At 37.1% G+C, this 20,642-nt stretch overlaps 1 protein-coding gene and 2 pseudogenes across 1 annotated transcript in view; 2 read left to right on the top strand and 1 right to left on the bottom strand.

Annotated features, from left to right (window-relative positions):
• The window catches only part of LOC139168875 (synaptotagmin-1), a 455,513-nt gene that overhangs the window by 218,683 nt on the left and 216,188 nt on the right, over nucleotides 1-20,642 (bottom strand). The window lies entirely within an intron of this gene.
• On the top strand, nucleotides 7,894-9,164 carry LOC139168895 (NADH-ubiquinone oxidoreductase chain 2-like; annotated as a pseudogene).
• LOC139168870 (NADH-ubiquinone oxidoreductase chain 5-like) lies at nucleotides 16,526-19,989 on the top strand (annotated as a pseudogene).

The following is a 20,642-nucleotide window of genomic DNA, read 5'->3' as shown; positions in this document are numbered from 1 at the left end:
AGCAATAAGCCACACCCACACGGGCATACCCGCAGCAGTAATTAATATTAAGCCATAAGCCTAAGCTTGACCTAGAAAAAGAGTTTTAGGGTCGGTTAATCTCGTGCCAGCGACCGCGGTTATACGATAGACCCAAGATAATTACACCGGCGTAAAGTATGACTAAATGACAGTAACACTATTAAGAAAGAAACCCCCCCCAGCCGTAAAAAGCCACAGGCCATATGAACCAGACCCTTAATAACTCAAACCTCACCAACTCATGAAAGCCACGACACAAACTAAGATTAGATACCTTACTATGCCCGGCCATAACACGACAATTAAACAACAATTTGTTCGCCAAATAACTACGAGTACAAACTTAAAATTTAAAAGACTTGACGGTACCCCATATCAACCTAGAGGAGCCTGTCCAATAAGCCGATACCCCACGATCAACCCAACACACTCTAGCCCTACAGTCTATATACCGCCGTCGCCAGTTCACCTTGCAAAAGAAACAAAGTGAGCACAATAGACCATATCTAACACGACAGGTCGAGGTGTAACTAATGAGTATGTAAAGATGGGCTACATTTTCTAAAACAGAAAATCACGGATAAACCATGAAACTAAAAACTGAAGGAGGATTTAGCAGTATGCTAAGAATAGAACACTAAACAGAAATTAACGCAATGAGGTGCGTACACACCGCCCGTCATCCCTGCCAACAATACTTCTTTCCTACATTAAACCTTACACTTTACTCAAGCAGGGCAAGTCGTAACACGGTAAGCGTACTGGAAAGTGCGCTTAGAAACAAAAAGTAGCTTATAAAAAGCATTCGACCTACACTCGAACGACATTATCAATATAATCTTTTTGAGCCACACAACTCTCTTACACAAATATCCTATAATATATCAAACAAAACATTTGACCCACTCAGTAGATGCGATCGAACAGTAAACCAATATAAGTACCGCAAGGAAAATAAAACAAGCAATAAACAGCAAAGACAAAACCTTGTACCTTTTGTATCATGGTTTAGCAAGTTAAAGGTAGACAAGAAGAACTGAAGCCTACCCACCCCGAAACCAGGTGAGCTACTTTAAAGTAGCCCAACTAGAGCCAACCCATCCCTGTAGCAAAAGGGTGGGACAACTTAAAAGTAGAAGTGAAAAGCCCATCGAACCCGGAGATAGCTGGCTACCTAACAAAAAGATTTTAGTCTTACTTTAGACCTATAAACCAAATACTAGTCCTCTAAAGAAACTCAATAGGGGTACAGCTCTATTGAAACAGGATACAACCTGAATTTGAGAGAAATCTATTCATCCTCACCCGTAGGCCTTTAAGCAGCCATCTAAAAAAATATCGTTAAAGAATTTTTTACCCAATTCAACAACCCAATGAAAACTCCAAAATAACTAAAGGTGAGCTCATACTTATGAACACCATTATGCTAAAACTAATAATAAGATACCCTCTCTATAACGCACCCATCCACTAGAAACGGACCCCCCACTAGTCATTAACAGACCACAATAGGTAAACCATTAACTAATTCTCACTTACCCCATTACTGTGACACCAACACAGGAGCGTTAAAAAGAAAGATTAAACACTATAAAAGGAACTCGGCAACCTAAACCCCAACTGTTTAACAAAAACATAACCTTTAGCCCTATTAACAGTATTAAAGGCAACGCCTGCCCAGTGAATAATTAAACGGCCGCGGTACTCTAACCGTGCAAAGGTAGCATAATCATTTGTCCACTAATTATGGACTAGTATGAAAGGCAAAATGAGGGTTCAACTGTCTCTTATAGTGAGTCAATTAAACTGATCTCCCAGTAAAAAAGCTGGAATAAACACACAAGACCAGAAGACCCTGTGAAGCTTAAACTAAACTATTAAACCACATAATAATTACTTTCGGTTGGGGCGACCTCGGAAAAAAAAGAACTTCCAAATTAGTGACATCAATCACCCCATAGGCCAACAAGCCACATACGACCCAGTACACCTGATAATTGAACCAAGTTACTCCAGGGATAACAGCGCCATCTTCTTCAAGAGTCCATATCAAAAAGAAGGTTTACGACCTCGATGTTGGATCAGGACATCCCAATGGTGTAGCCGCTATTAAAGGTTCGTTTGTTCAACGATTAACAGTCCTACGTGATCTGAGTTCAGACCGGAGCAATCCAGGTCGGTTTCTATCTATGTTTAACCACTCCGCCCAGTACGAAAGGACCGACGAAGCGGAGCCAATACTAAAGATACGCTCTTAACTACAAACCAAATACTACCTCCCCATTTTTAAACCAAGATAAGGTTAATTAAGATAAACCTCTTAATAATTTACTCAATCTTTCTTAACACCATAAACACCCTTCTCTACATTCTCCCTATCCTAATTGCTGTCGCATTCCTCACCCTCTTAGAGCGAAAATTAATAGGATACATACAACACCGCAAAGGCCCAAACATCGTAGGCCCAGAAGGCCTCCTCCAACCAATCGCAGACGGACTAAAACTAATTATTAAAGAATCAACCAAACCCTCCATATCATCACCCATCCTATTTATACTTTCACCCATCCTAGCACTCACACTAGCCCTAATCACCTGAATACCTATACCAATACCAACCCCATTAATTAACATAAACTTAGGCCTTATATTTATTATAGCCATATCGGGCATATTCACCTACATCATCCTATGATCCGGATGGTCTTCAAACTCAAAATACCCACTACTAGGCTCTATACGAGCTGTAGCACAAATTATTTCCTATGAAGTAACACTCGGCCTAATTATCATCTCAATAGCCACCCACTCTGGTGGATACTCACTCCTCTCTTTCACAGAGACGCAAGAAAAACTATGATTATTCCTATCCTCCTGACCACTAGCTATAATATGATTCACATCCACACTAGCAGAAACCAACCGCTCACCCTTTGACCTAACAGAAGGAGAATCTGAACTAGTTTCAGGATTCAACGTAGAATTCTCAGCAAGCCCATTCGCACTACTATTCCTAGCAGAATATACCAACATCCTATTAATAAACACCCTATCAACAATGATATTCTTCAACCCAGGCACAAACTTCTCACCACTATTTACAACAAATTTACTAGTAAAAACAACTCTCCTCACAACTATATTCCTATGAACCCGCGCCTCATACCCCCGATTCCGATATGACCAACTCATACACCTCCTATGAAAACAATTTCTCCCACTAACCCTAGCAATATGCTTACTAAACTGCTCTTCTCCTACAGCACTATTTGGTGTTCCACCACAATAGAAGCGTGCCTGAGAAAGGACTACTTTGATAGAGTAGACACGGAACTAAATATTCCCGCTTCTCATATGCCCCCTCCGGGGGTGTATCCCCGACCATATGCCCCCTCCGGGGGTGTATCCCGGCCCATAGATTAATGTATCTCTTATACATTAGTCTTACTTTGCTATGTATAATCCACATAAGTGATTTGCCCCATGCATATAAGCCAGTATTGTATAATAATGATTAGTACGATATGTTAGTATGTATAATCCACATTAACGATTTGCCCCACGCATATAAGCCAGTATTTTATATTAATGATTATTAAGACATATTGGTTTAATAGCACACTCCTTATCCACCTCATATTCTGGGTCGTTCCATGCACGGTACGTCTGGGGACGTGACTCGTTATTCATAATTACTCACGAATATCCTGTTCCAACTGGTATCCCATGATCTAGTCCAGCCCGAGAAATCCTCTATCCTTCAGCGTAAAGCATGGCAGTCCCGCTTTTCACGTCCATGTATTGTAACTCCTCCCACAGTGCCTTTTACGAGACCACTGGTTACTCTTTCAGGTTCATTTCGATGGCCCGGAACCATCCCTCATTCCCAGCTTTTTACGACGCCTTCATCGCACCCTCTATATTGGTACATACACCCTCATGTTTAGATCACGCATGCTCGATCCACCCCTGGTAATTTTTATTTTTTAACGGCTTTCTTCAACCCCCCCTTGCCCGCGGCTTCCTCTCGGACGTGTACAACTCCAGTTCATCTTGAGCATACCCACGTTCCAGTGCTTATTGGACATATTATTAATCTGGCATATTCCCCCATATATTACAATCTTTCCATGGTTTTTAGACATACTTTTCTTATTCCTACTACTCTCCAGCCATTCTCTACAAATTTTTATTGGATATTTTCCCACAAAACACTTTTTTGCAGCCTGATTTTTTAAAAATCATATCGTATTTTGAAAGACAAATTAATCAATAAAATCCAACAAACCCGTTTTCTTATAATAAAGCACCATTACATCTTGCATATGAACCCCTTTGTACTTTCAAAGGCACAACCCCTACATATCTGTGAAAAAGATTTCACATATTTATTAATTAATTATCCTATCTTATATTTAAATCCGAGGATTCTCTATTATAAATAGAATTCACTGTAAAAAGTATTTTTATACAATATTAATTAATTTGCCTTTACTAATATTAAATCCGGGGATTCTCTATTTCATAAAGAAATATCTGTGAAAAAGATTTCACATATTTATTAATTAATTATCCTATCTTATATTTAAATCCGGAGATTCTCTATTATAAATAGAATTCACTGTAAAAAGTATTTTTATACAATATTAATTAATTTGCCTTTACTAATATTAAATCCGGGGATTCTCTATTTCATAAAGAAATTATCTGTGAAAAAGATTTCACATATTTATTAATTAATTATCCTATCTTATATTTAAATCCGGAGATTCTCTATTATAAGTAGAATTCACTGTAAAAAGTATTTTTATACAATATTAATTAATTTGCCTTTACTAATATTTAAATCCGGGGATTCTCTATTTCATAAAGAAATCATCTGTGAAAAAGATTTCACATATTTATTAATTAATTATCCTATCTTATATTTAAATCCGGGGATTCTCTATTATAAATAGAATTCACTGTAAAAAGTATTTTTATACAATATTAATTAATTTGCCTTTACTAATATTTAAATCCGGGGATTCTCTATTTCATAAAGAAATTATCTGTGAAAAAGATTTCACATATTTATTAATTAATTATCCTATCTTATATTTAAATCCGGAGATTCTCTATTATAAATAGAATTCACTGTAAAAAGTATTTTTATACAATATTAATTAATTTGCCTTTACTAATATTTAAATCCGGGGATTCTCTATTTCATAAAGAAATTATCTGTGAAAAAGATTTCACATATTTATTAATTAATTATCCTATCTTATATTTAAATCCGGAGATTCTCTATTATAAATAGAATTCACTGTAAAAAGTATTTTTATACAATATTAATTAATTTGCCTTTACTAATATTAAATCCGGGGATTCTCTATTTCATAAAGAAATTATCTGTGAAAAAGATTTCACATATTTATTAATTAATTATCCTATCTTATATTTAAATCCGGGGATTCTCTATTATAAATAGAATTCACTGTAAAAAGTATTTTTATACAATATTAATTAATTTGCCTTTACTAATATTTAAATCCGGGGATTCTCTATTTCATAAAGAAATTATCTGTGAAAAAGATTTCACATATTTATTAATTAATTATCCTATCTTATATTTAAATCCGGAGATTCTCTATTATAAATAGAATTCACTGTAAAAAGTATTTTTATACAATATTAATTAATTTGCCTTTACTAATATTAAATCCGGGGATTCTCTATTTCATAAAGAAATTATCTGTGAAAAAGATTTCACATATTTATTAATTAATTATCCTATCTTATATTTAAATCCGGGGATTCTCTATTATAAATAGAATTCACTGTAAAAAGTATTTTTATACAATATTAATTAATTTGCCTTTACTAATATTAAATCCGGGGATTCTCTATTTCATAAAGAAATTATCTGTGAAAAAGATTTCACATATTTATTAATTAATTATCCTATCTTATATTTAAATCCGGAGATTCTCTATTATAAATAGAATTCACTGTAAAAAGTATTTTTATACAATATTAATTAATTTGCCTTTACTAATATTAAATCCGGGGATTCTCTATTTCATAAAGAAATTATCTGTGAAAAAGATTTCACATATTTATTAATTAATTATCCTATCTTATATTTAAATCCGGGGATTCTCTATTTCATAAAGAAATTATCTGTGAAAAAGATTTCACATATTTATTAATTAATTATCCTATCTTATATTTAAATCCGGGGATTCTCTATTATAAATAGAATTCACTGTAAAAAGTATTTTTATACAATATTAATTAATTTGCCTTTACTAATATTAAATCCGGGGATTCTCTATTTCATAAAGAAATTATCTGTGAAAAAGATTTCACATATTTATTAATTAATTATCCTATCTTATATTTAAATCCGAGGATTCTCTATTATAAATAGAATTCACTGTAAAAAGTATTTTTATACAATATTAATTAATTTGCCTTTACTAATATTAAATCCGGGGATTCTCTATTTCATAAAGAAATTATCTGTGAAAAAGATTTCACATATTTATTAATTAATTATCCTATCTTATATTTAAATCCGGGGATTCTCTATTATAAATAGAATTCACTGTAAAAAGTATTTTTATACAATATTAATTAATTTGCCTTTACTAATATTAAATCCGGGGATTCTCTATTTCATAAAGAAATTATCTGTGAAAAAGATTTCACATATTTATTAATTAATTATCCTATCTTATATTTAAATCCGAGGATTCTCTATTATAAATAGAATTCACTGTAAAAAGTATTTTTATACAATATTAATTAATTTGCCTTTACTAATATTAAATCCGGGGATTCTCTATTTCATAAAGAAATTATCTGTGAAAAAGATTTCACATATTTATTAATTAATTATCCTATCTTATATTTAAATCCGGGGATTCTCTATTATAAATAGAATTCACTGTAAAAAGTATTTTTATACAATATTAATTAATTTGCCTTTACTAATATTAAATCCGGGGATTCTCTATTTCATAAAGAAATCATCTGTGAAAAAGATTTCACATATTTATTAATTAATTATCCTATCTTATATTTAAATCCGGGGATTCTCTATTATAAATAGAATTCACTGTAAAAAGTATTTTTATACAATATTAATTAATTTGCCTTTACTAATATTAAATCCGGGGATTCTCTATTTCATAAAGAAATTATCTGTGAAAAAGATTTCACATATTTATTAATTAATTATCCTATCTTATATTTAAATCCGGGGATTCTCTATTATAAATAGAATTCACTGTAAAAAGTATTTTTATACAATATTAATTAATTTGCCTTTACTAATATTAAATCCGGGGATTCTCTATTTCATAAAGAAATTATCTGTGAAAAAGATTTCACATATTTATTAATTAATTATCCTATCTTATATTTAAATCCGGGGATTCTCTATTATAAATAGAATTCACTGTAAAAAGTATTTTTATACAATATTAATTAATTTGCCTTTACTAATATTAAATCCGGAGATTCTCTATTTCATAAAGAAATTATCTGTGAAAAAGATTTCACATATTTATTAATTAATTATCCTATCTTATATTTAAATCCGGAGATTCTCTATTATAAATAGAATTCACTGTAAAAAGTATTTTTATACAATATTAATTAATTTGCCTTTACTAATATTAAATCCGGGGATTCTCTATTAAGGTAGCAAAGCCAGGCCATGCCCAAAGTTTAAAACTTCAACACAGATGTTCAAATCATCTCCTTAATATTTAGAAAGCCAAGACTCGAACTTGGATCTGAAAGCCCAAAACTTTCAATAATACCCCTATACTACTTTCTAGTAAGGTCAGCTAAACAAGCTATCGGGCCCATACCCCGAAAATGCCAAACCGGCCCCTACTAATTAATACACTAACCTGAATTACAGTTACCACAAGTCTCATCATAAGTACATGCCTAATTTCCTCTACAACTCACTGGCTAACAACATGAGTCTGTTTAGAAATCAACACCCTATCAATAATCCCAATCATCTCCAAATCGAACCATCCACGAGGAACCGAAGCCGCAACCAAATATTTCCTCGCCCAAACAACAGCCTCCACAGCCCTCCTATTTGCAACAGTAATAAATGCCCTCGATACCTCAAACTGAGAAATACACCTCCTATCTAAACCAACAACAATTATTATTATCACCCTGACTCTACTAATAAAAATAGCAGCCGCTCCACTACACTTTTGATTACCACAAGTAACACAAGGAACAACAACACTCACATCCTTAACAATTCTTACCTGACAGAAAATTGCCCCCCTTATGATTATATTTATTATTCACAATAAAACCAACCCCACCCTACTACTTATAGTAGCAGCCCTATCTGTAACCACGGGAGGCCTAGGCGGACTAAATCAAACCCAACTACGAAAACTCATAGCCTTTTCATCAATTGCCCATACGGGCTGAATCCTTGCAACTATTTACATTATACCAAGCATCTCTATTACTACATTCATCATCTATTCCATAACTACTACACCAATCTTTATATTAATAAGCGCTTCAACCCTAACAACAATTAAAGATACCGGAACACTATGAATATCATCACCCTACCTAATAACTACCCTATCAATAACCACCTTGTCACTCAGCGGCCTACCCCCATTAACAGGATTCATGCCGAAATGACTCATTCTAAACAAAATAATTTATACCAATATAACAATCGAAGCCACCATTATAGCTATAGCCTCCCTACTTAGCCTATACTTTTATATTCGACTAATCTACACATCAACCCTAACCCTATCTCCACACACCACCCTAATATCATTAAAATGACGCACAACACACAAAAAACACCCAGTAACCACCTCACTACTCACTACCACTTCAACCCTCCTACTTCCCCTATCACCACATATATAGGAACTTAAGTTATACAAACTAGAGACCTTCAAAGTCCCCAAAAAAGACTACTTTAGTTCCTGATAGAGCCTACAGACACACTACATCTCCTGATTGCAACACAGGTATTTTAATTAAACTAAGACTCCCTAGACTAGTGGGCCTCGATCCCACAAAAACTAATTAACAGCTAGTTGTCCTAAACCAACAGACTTTAATCTACACACCCGCCCCCGCCCTATACAGATTTAGAGCTAATGCAGCCAGCTCTTATCTTATAGCACAAAAGTATATTTTGAACAAACACCCTAAATAGTAAAAGATTCTCTTATACATAATTCTACAAATTACTGCCACTAGCTCTATACTACACACTCTTAAACAATACCCAGATATCGAGAGTGGGAGTGTACTCCATCACTATTATTAGGGATTTTCCTACTTTTACTTATATTTTATCAAAAAAGTACTAAGTGTCAAAGTTTTACTTTTATTCTAGCATATTTCGGGATGAATACCCAAATATTCACCCTAGCTAGACAGGGTGACCTAATTTCCCTACAAATAATAAACACATGGACTGTATCTACATCCATCAACGGACTACAGCCTAGCTTCTCCGTTTTTGGGCACCAAGAAAAAAACGGAGAACCCGGGCAGGGGGCGTGGAGGGGGTGTACTCCATCACTATTATTAGGGATTTTCCTACTTTTACTTATATTTTATCAAAAAAGTACTAAGTGTCAAAGTTTTACTTTTATTCTAGCATATTTCGGGATGAATACCCAAATATTCACCCTAGCTAGACAGGGTGACCTAATTTCCCTACAAATAATAAACACATGGACTGTATCTACACCCATCAACGGACTACAGCCTAGCTTCTCCGTTTTTGGGCACCAAGAAAAAACGGAGCAGCGGGGCGGGGAGGGGGTGTACTCCATCACTATTATTAGGGATTTTCCTACTTTTACTTATATTTTATCAAAAAAGTACTAAGTGTCAAAGTTTTACTTTTATTCTAGCATATTTCGGGATGAATACCCAAATATTCACCCTAGCTAGACAGGGTGACCTAATTTCCCTACAAACATAGTAATATTACACCCACCTAAACCCTGGGCAACAGCCTCCTTCAGATTTGCAATCTAATATGATTTTTCACTTCAGGGTTAACAGTAAGGTTATTTCCTATATGTAATTTTACAGATTACCGCTTTAATCAGCCATACTACCAGTGTTTATTTCCCGTTGATTATTCTCAACAAACCACAAAGATATTGGAACCCTATACCTTCTATTTGGAGCCTGATCTGGTCTCATCGGAGCATGCCTAAGCATACTCATACGAATAGAACTAACACAACCAGGCTCGCTCTTTGGAAGCGATCAAATTTTTAACGTGTTAGTTACAGCCCACGCATTTATTATAATCTTTTTCATAGTTATACCCATTATAATTGGGGGCTTCGGAAACTGACTAATCCCACTAATAATTGGAGCCCCAGACATAGCCTTCCCGCGAATAAACAACATAAGCTTCTGACTCTTACCACCAGCACTTATCCTCCTCCTTTCCTCCTCATACGTAGAAGCAGGGGCAGGCACTGGCTGAACAGTATACCCCCCACTCTCAGGAAACCTAGTTCATTCAGGCCCATCAGTAGACTTGGCCATTTTCTCTCTTCATCTGGCAGGAGCCTCCTCTATCCTAGGGGCAATTAACTTTATTACAACATGTATTAACATAAAACCCAAATCAATACCAATATTTAATATCCCCTTATTTGTTTGATCTGTATTAATTACCGCTATTATACTTCTTCTAGCTCTCCCAGTACTAGCAGCAGCAATCACTATACTTCTAACAGACCGTAACATCAACACTTCTTTTTTTGACCCAGCAGGGGGCGGAGACCCAGTACTATTTCAACATTTATTTTGATTCTTTGGCCACCCAGAAGTTTATATTCTTATTTTACCCGGATTCGGAATTATCTCAAGCATTATCACTTTCCACACAGGAAAAAAAAACACATTTGGATATACAAGCATAATCTGAGCAATAATGTCAATTGCAATTTTAGGCTTTGTTGTATGAGCTCACCATATATTTACAGTAGGCCTAGATATTGATAGCCGAGCCTACTTTACAGCAGCAACAATAATTATTGCAATTCCTACAGGAATTAAAGTCTTTGGCTGATTAGCCACCCTGACAGGAGGCCAAATTAAATGAGAAGCCCCAATCTACTGAGCCCTCGGTTTCATTTTTTTATTCACTGTTGGCGGAATAACAGGTATTATTTTAGCAAACTCATCTCTAGATATCGTGCTCCACGACACCTATTATGTTGTAGCACATTTTCACTACGTTTTATCAATAGGGGCGGTATTTGCCATTATAGGAGGACTCACACACTGATTCCCACTATTTACAGGTTTTACACTTAATCAAACGCTAACAAAAACCCAATTCTGAGTGATATTCATTGGAGTAAATATAACATTTTTTCCCCAACATTTCTTAGGCTTATCTGGTATACCACGACGATATTCTGACTTTCCAGATGCTTTTACACTGTGAAATACAATATCATCAATTGGATCTACCATCTCCCTTATTGCTGTACTTATATCCCTATTCATTGTCTGAGAAGCTCTCGCATACAAACGAGAGCTCTTTATACCTCTCGGAAAAAAAACACACATTGAATGATTTTATGGTACCCCGCCGCCTCAACATACCCACGTTGAGCCAACATTCTTATTAAACAACTCGTACGCCCCAATCCGGGACCTAATTTCCCACTTAGAGTGACCCTGACCCGAGAAAAGGCAGATCTAACTGCCATCCATTAATTTCAAATTAACCGCATACTCATGCTCTATCCTCGAGAACCTAGTAAAATCAATTACATGGCCTTGTCATGGCCAAATTACAATCCTGTGGTTCTCAGTGCCATACGCAACCCAACTTACCCTACAAGAAGCCACAGGACCCACAATAGAAGAAGTAATCTTCCTACATGACCATGTATTATTACTCACATGCTTAATATCTATAGTAATTTTAATATTTACTATCACCGCAACCTCAACAGCCCTAACACACAACGACCCAACAGAAGAAGTAGAACAACTAGAAGCAGCTTGAACCGCTGCCCCTATTATAATTTTAATTCTCACAGCCCTACCCTCAGTTCGATCTCTTTATTTAATAGAAGAAGTATTTGACCCTCATCTAACTATTAAAACAACCGGACATCAATGATACTGAAATTATGAATATTCTGATAATACCCAAACATCATTTGACTCTTATATGATTCAAACAGAAAATTTACAAAGCGGGGGCCCGCGCCTTCTCGAAGTAGACCACCGCATGATTATACCTGCAGGCCTGCAGGCCCGCATTATTGTAACCGCAGAAGACGTCCTTCATTCCTGAACAATTCCATCTCTTGGAGTAAAAGTAGACGCAGTCCCAGGACGCCTTAACCAACTTCCCTTAACCACATCACGAGTTGGTGTATTCTTTGGCCAATGTTCAGAAATCTGCGGGGCCAACCACAGTTTTATACCAATCGCAATTGAAGCAATCCCACTACCTAATTTTGAACAATGATTAATTAAATAGTCACGGAGAAGCTTTTATAGCATTAACCTTTTAAGTTAAAGAAGAAACACACTTTCCTCAGTGAATGCCCCAACTGGATACAGTTTATATTTTTCTAATCTTTACATGAACCTGACTTGTTATTTATTTAATAACTCAAAAAATTAAGACCTTCCTGCTAATTTCAAAAAAGAAAGACCAACAAACTAAGCCCAACACACCCAGCCCCCATGAATACAAACCTATTTGAACAATTTAAAAGCCCAGAACTCTTATATATCCCAACTATAATTTTATCTATACTTATCCCACTCCTATTAATACACCACAAACCTAAACTCTTAGGAAACCGAATAACAACCGCCCTTACATGAACTTTAAAATCCACTACAACCAATATAACCACACAACTATCCGAAACAGGACAAAAATGATGTCGTATCCTTATAAGCTTACTTTTTTTTATCCTGATATCCAATATTCTAGGCCTCCTTCCATATACCTTTACACCAACTTCCCAATTATCAATAAACATAACACTAGCTATCCCCATATGAATAGCCACAGTCATCACCGGAATGACCAAAAACCCATCAACCACACTAGCCCACATGCTCCCAGAAGGATCCCCAACCCCTCTAATCCCATTCATAATTATAATTGAAACTGTTAGCCTCATTATACGACCCCTAGCACTAGGAGTCCGACTCACAGCTAACATTACAGCAGGTCACCTACTTATAACAATAATTAGCTCAACCGCACTTAACTTTTCTTTCTCCTATGTTTCTCTAAGCTTCCTCATATGAGCTCTACTTTTTTTATTAACTATCCTTGAATTAGCAGTAGCCTGCATCCAGGCCTATGTTTTTGTATTATTAATTATTTTGTACTTACAAGAAAACACATAATGACCCACCAACTTCACCAATATCACCTAATGGACCCTAGTCCATGACCTCTAACTGGAGCCATAGGCTCCATACTTATAGCCTCTGGACTAGCCATCTGATTTCACACAAACTCCTCCTCCATCCTTAAACTAGGACTTCTAACTACTATACTTACAATAATTCAATGATGACGAGATGTTGTCCGAGAAAGCACGTATCAAGGACATCACACAAAAGGAGTACAAAAAAATATACGCTATGGTATAATCTTGTTTATTACATCAGAAATTTTCTTCTTCCTAGGATTCTTCTGAGCCCTATACCACGTAAGTTTAATTCCAACACCAGAGTTAGGTTCAGAATGACCTCCTACAGGGGTGGTCCCCCTTAACCCCATAGACGTCCCACTCTTAAACACAGCAGTATTACTCTCATCCGGAGCAACAATTACATGATCCCACCACTCCCTAACAAAGGGAAATAAAAAAGAAGCAACCCTAGCCCTCATTATCACAGTTGTCCTAGGAGGTTACTTTACAGCCCTCCAAGCAACCGAATATATAGAAACCCCATTTACCATTTCAGATAGTGTTTACGGCTCACTTTTCTTCGTAACTACAGGATTTCACGGACTTCACGTAATTATTGGCACCTCTTTTCTAATGGTCTGCCTACTACGTCTAACCCATCATCACCTTACAACCACCCACCACTTTGGTTATGAAGCCGCAATCTGATATTGACACTTCGTAGATGTTGTTTGACTATTCCTCTATGTCTCAGTATACTGATGAGGATCCTATTTCTTTAGTATACCAGTATTAATGCCTTCCAAGCATTAGGCCCCACAAGGGAAGAAATAATTAACTTTATAATCTTTATTACTCTCTCTCTTCTAACAACTGTCCTATTATACTTCATTAACACGTACACCACCTCCAAACCAGACACTAATAAACTCTCACCCTATGAATGCGGCTTTGACCCAACAGACAACGCACGCACACCAATTTCTATCCAATTCTTCTTAGTCGCTATCTTGTTTATCCTCTTTGACCTAGAAATTGTACTCCTCCTCCCTGTCGTATGAAGCATAAACACCAACCCCCCCTACACCACTTTTACCCTAATCATTACCCTCATCACCATTCTCACACTAGGCCTACTATATGAATGACTACAAGGAGGCCTAGAATGAGTAGAATATTTAAGGTAGTCTAATCAGACACCCGATTTCGACTCGGGAAATCTTAATCATTAAGCCTTAAAAATGGAAACAGCCAAAACTATACTATTTATAGCCTTTACAATTACTATCACAAGCCTTTCCATACAACACAAACACCTTATACTTGCCCTCATATGCTTAGAAACAATAATGCTTATTGTATTTTCTATGTTAGTAATATTTACCTCAACTTCAACAACCACAACACAAACCCCCATATCAATTGTAATACTATCTTTATCTGTGTGTGGAGCCGCCGTTGGCCTCAGCCTAGTAGTTGCAATCACACGCACTCACGGAAATGACTTCCTAAAAAATCTAAGTCTACTATAATGCTTAAAATTTTATACATAACCTCTATATTAATTCCTACTATCTTTACTATTAAACCAAAAATACTCTACACAACATCAATTTCCTACACATTCTTACTCGCCACACTAAGCTTAAATTTACTAGAACCAACCTCCAATAACCATCTTTTTCTTGACTCAAGCTCAACCCCTTTATTCGTACTATCTTTCTGACTCCTACCAATTACAGTAATAGCAGGCCAACATGCAATAACCAAAGAGCCAACTCAACGACAACGAACATACCTAATAACAATCGTACTTCTTCAAGTATTTATTGCAGCAACATTTACAGCCTACAACCTCACACTAATATACATTATATTTGAAGCCACTCTCATTCCAACCCTTATTATTATTACCCGATGAGGACAACAAGCAGAACGACTCACTGCAGGAACCTACTTTATACTTTATACCTTAACAACCTCAATACCACTTCTTATAGCAATCATTTTCCTCAACAACTCCTCCAACACCCCAACACTGTTTATCCAAACAGCACAAACCCCATGGCAGCTAAGCGAGCTATTATGAATAGCCTGCTTAGCTGCCTTTTTAGCGAAAATACCAATCTACGGATTACACCTATGATTACCAAAAGCACATGTTGAAGCCCCCATTGTGGGCTCCATAGTACTAGCCGCAATTTTGCTAAAACTTGGAGGATATGGAATTATACGCTTAACACAAATCCTTCCCGTAATAAAAACTGATATATTTTTACCATTTATCGTGCTAGCTCTGTGAGGGGCCACCCTAGCAAACCTGACCTGTCTACAACAAACAGACCTTAAATCCTTAATCGCATATTCATCAATTAGCCACATAGGCCTAGTAATTGCAGCAATCGCTATTCAAACACAATGAAGCCTAGCCGGAGCTATAGCCCTCATAATTGCCCACGGTTTTACTTCCTCAGCACTATTTTGCTTAGCAAACATCACCTATGAACGAACTAAAACCCGAATTATAAACCTTACACGAGGGTTTCATAACCTCCTACCAATAATCACAATATGATGACTTTTAATTAACCTAATAAATATTGCAACCCCACCCAGTCTAAATTTTACAGGAGAACTGCTTATTGCATCCTCCCTGTTCTATTGATGCCCCATTACAATAACTATATTTGGAATATCCATACTAATTACAGCACTATATTCCCTTCACATATTTTTATCTACACAAATAGGCACACCCCTTACTAATTCTAAAATCGCACAAACACACTCACGAGAACACCTCCTCATAACCCTCCACACACTACCACTAATATTAGTCTCTATAAAACCTGAACTTATATTTAGGTGCGCGTAATTTAAATAAAATGTCATGCTGTGACCATGATAATAGGAGTCTCTCCTCACACACCACGAGGGTGTCATAAGATCTGCTAACTCTTTTACCTGGAACTAAACTCCAGCCCCCTCTACCAAAGGATAGTAGTATTCCACTGGTCTTAGGCACCAAAACCCTTGGTGCAAATCCAAGTGGTAGAATAATGGACCTTATCTCCCCAACAATTATACTTACTACTTTCTTATCCCTAATTGCACTAATCATACAACCACAAACAATACAAAATATAAAGAAAAACCTTATATTATTATTTTTTCTAAACTTAGTCCCTATTAACCCCCTCCTTAACAATAAAGAACTTACAATATCATTCCCACCACTAATTAATGTAATGACAGAAAACATTAACATCTCTGTTACATTAGACACCCTATCACTTATATTCTTTCCCATCGCCCTATTCATTACATGATCTATCACAGAATTTTCTATTTGGTATATATCATCAGACCCCCTCAACAATAAATTTACCAAGTACCTACTAATCTTTTTAATTACTATATTAACTATTATTTCAGCAAATAATCTATACCAACTTTTCATCGGGTGAGAAGGCGTAGGAATTATATCTTTTCTCCTAATTGGATGATGATCTGGTCGCCCAGACGCCAACACAGCCGCACTCCAAGCTATTGCCTACAATCGCATCGGAGACATTGGCCTTATTTTAACAACCCTATGACTAATAACTTCATCATCTATTAACTTACAAGAACTTATCTTTCAACACGAAATAATATACACCATTCCAACAATAGGCCTATTAGCTGCAGCCATGGGAAAATCCGCACAATTTGGCCTACACCCCTGACTTCCTTCCGCTATAGAAGGCCCAACCCCTGTATCAGCCCTACTACACTCCAGCACTATAGTCGTAGCAGGAGTTTTTTTACTCATCCGACTTTACCCAACATATTGCAACAACAAAACCATAACTACAATCTGCCTTCTAGTAGGATCTATAACAACTATATTTGCTGCAACCGCAGCAACAACCCACTACGACATTAAAAAGATTATCGCACTATCAACCACAAGCCAACTAGGCTTAATAATAACCATAATCGGCCTCAATCAACCAACACTAGCTTTTCTCCACATAGCTACTCACTCTTTTTTTAAAGCCTTATTATTCCTATGCTCAGGATCATTTACTCATAACCTGAATAACGAACAAGATATCCGAATGATAGGAGGCCTAACAAAAACAACCCCTATAACCTCATCATTTATTACAATCGCTAGCTTCTCCCTTATAGGCATACCCTTTCTAACCGGCTTTTACTCAAAAGACACCATCATTGAAACAATAATAAATTCTTATACCAACTCATGAGCCATAACAATGATCTTCATCGCCACCATTATTTCTGCCGTCTACAGTACACAACTTATTTTATATTTACTCTCCAAATTCCCACGAACAAACCACACCACTAACAAAGAAACAACAAACATCATCACCCCCCTTCTACGTCTAACCGCTGCTTCAACCTTAATAGGTACTCTAGCAAAAACCCTAACTCTACAAACCACAACACTAATTACTATACCAACCATAATTAAACTCACAGCACTAATTGCTACACTTACAGGAGCCTCTCTATCAATAGACATACTCAACACCACCCTCCATTCTAAACCAAAAAAAACAATTACATCCAACCACTTCTTCAACCAGCTAGCTTTCTTCAATATCCCCCACCGAATACTAACCATACAAAGTATAAAACTTAGCCAACAAAAATCCAATGAGCTTATTGATCTATGAACGCTCGAAATACTAGGACCTAAAGGCCTATCAAACTCAATCACCCCGACCATCCACCTCTCAACACAACAAAAAAATATAATCAAAAACTTCCTCCCAATCTTTACCTTCACCATAATTTCCTCTATCCTTCTTCTCTAAAAGAACGCAGACCCCCCTTACAAGATCAACCAATTACTACCAAAATAGAAAACAACACCACAAACAAACCCCAAGAACAAACCACCAAACCCACACCACCCTTAAAATAAAAAACACAAGCACCATTTACCTCTAAACACAACATCTCCTCTCAAACCGTATTAACTATTAACGCATCTAAGACCCAAACACCAACTCACCAAAAACCCAAAATAGCTAAGACCAAAACAAAAATAGCAAAAAACTTAGCCAACCACCCCCGTAGCATATCCACCTTATCCTTCTCTACACTCACACAATAACTAAAAATCACAACCAGACCCCCTAAATAAATAATATAAACTACAAAAGCCATAAAAGTACGACCAAAAACAACCATAAAAAGACAACAAAAAAATGAGACCCCTATAAGAATAATCACCCCTTGATAAGGAACAAAAATATAACCTAACACAGACACACTAAAAACTACAAATATTATTGACATATACACCAAATAATTTATTAAAACCATAATTTTTGCTCTATTAGAGACCTGCGGTACGAAAAACCACTGTTGTAATCAACTACAAAAATCATGCTCAACCAACACACACTTCTACTATTTAATCTTCTCCCAGTAGGAATAAATATCTCTACTTGATGAAATTTTGGCTCAATACTATTAGCCTGCTTAATTTTACAAACTTTAACGGGTTTCCTCCTAGCAATCCATTACACAGCTAACATCAACCTAGCCTTCTCATCTGTCATTCACATTATACGAGACACCCCCCACGGATGAATCTTACAAAACCTCCATGCCATCGGAGCTTCTATATTCTTTATCTGTATCTACATCCACATCGGCCGCGGCCTCTACTACAGTTCCTACCTAAACAAATCAGTATGACTATCAGGTGTTAGCCTACTTATTACTCTAATAGCAACTGCTTTCTTCGGATACGTTCTTCCCTGAGGACAAATATCCTTCTGAGCAGCAACAGTAATTACCAATCTCCTGACAGCCGTACCTTATATTGGCACCTCTCTAACAACTTGACTATGAGGAGGATTCTCAATCAATGACCCTACACTAACACGATTCTTCGCACTTCACTTTATCCTCCCATTCATCATTATATCTTTATCCTCCATCCACATTATTCTTCTTCACGACGAAGGCTCAGGCAACCCACTCGGAACCAACTCAGACACAGACAAAATCCCATTTCACCCCTACCACTCATACAAAGACACCCTAATATTATCTATCCTTATCTCCCTCATACTCATCACTATTTCCCTCGCCCCCAACATCTTTAACGACCCAGATAACTTCTCAAAAGCCAATCCAATAGTTACACCCCAACATATTAAACCAGAATGATACTTTCTATTTGCATACGGAATTCTACGATCAGTCCCAAATAAGCTAGGCGGGACTTTAGCACTAATCTTATCAGTCTCCATCCTAATCTCAATACCATTTACCCACACCTCTTACATTCGATCAATGACCTTTCGCCCATTTGGACAACTCCTATTCTGAACCCTAATTACTACCTTCATTACAATTACATGAGCAGCCACTAAACCAGTAGAACCCCCATTTATACTAATTAGCCAAATAACCTCTCTACTCTACTTCCTATTCTTCATTATAAACCCCATTCTAGGTTGACTAGAAAATAAACTCTCTATACCACCCACATGCCCTGGTAGCTTAACTCACAAAGCATTGTTCTTGTAAACCAAAGACGGGCCCTTCCCCCAGAGCATCAAAGAGGGACTTCCATCTCTAGCCCCCAAAGCTAACATTTTATCTTAAACTACTCTTTGATTGCCCCCTCCGGGGGTGTATCCCCAACCATATGCCCCCTCCGGGGGTGTATCCCCAACCATATGCCCCCTCCGGGGGTGTATCCCCAACCATATGCCCCCTCCGGGGGTGTATCCCCAACCATATGCCCCCTCCGGGGGTGTATCCCCAACCATATGCCCCCTCCGGGGGTGTATCCCCAACCATATGCCCCCTCCGGGGGTGTATCCCCGACCATATGCCCCCTCCGGGGGTGTATCCCCGACCATATGCCCCCTCCGGGGGTGTATCCCCAACCATATGCCCCCTCCGGGGGTGTATCCCCAACCATATGCCCCCTCCGGGGGTGTATCCCCGACCATATGCCCCCTCCGGGGGTGTATCCCCGACCATATGCCCCCTCCGGGGGTGTATCCCCGACCATATGCCCCCTCCGGGGGTGTATCCCCGACCATATGCCCCCTCCGGGGGTGTATCCCCGACCATATGCCCCCTCCGGGGGTGTATCCCCGACCATATGCCCCCTCCGGGGGTGTATCCCGGCCC

This window comes from Erythrolamprus reginae, chromosome 6, assembly GCF_031021105.1.
Source record: "Erythrolamprus reginae isolate rEryReg1 chromosome 6, rEryReg1.hap1, whole genome shotgun sequence".
Classification (NCBI taxonomy): domain Eukaryota; kingdom Metazoa; phylum Chordata; class Lepidosauria; order Squamata; family Dipsadidae; genus Erythrolamprus; species Erythrolamprus reginae.
Note: the sequence above shows the minus strand (reverse complement) of the source record. Positions and strands in the feature narration are given on the sequence as shown.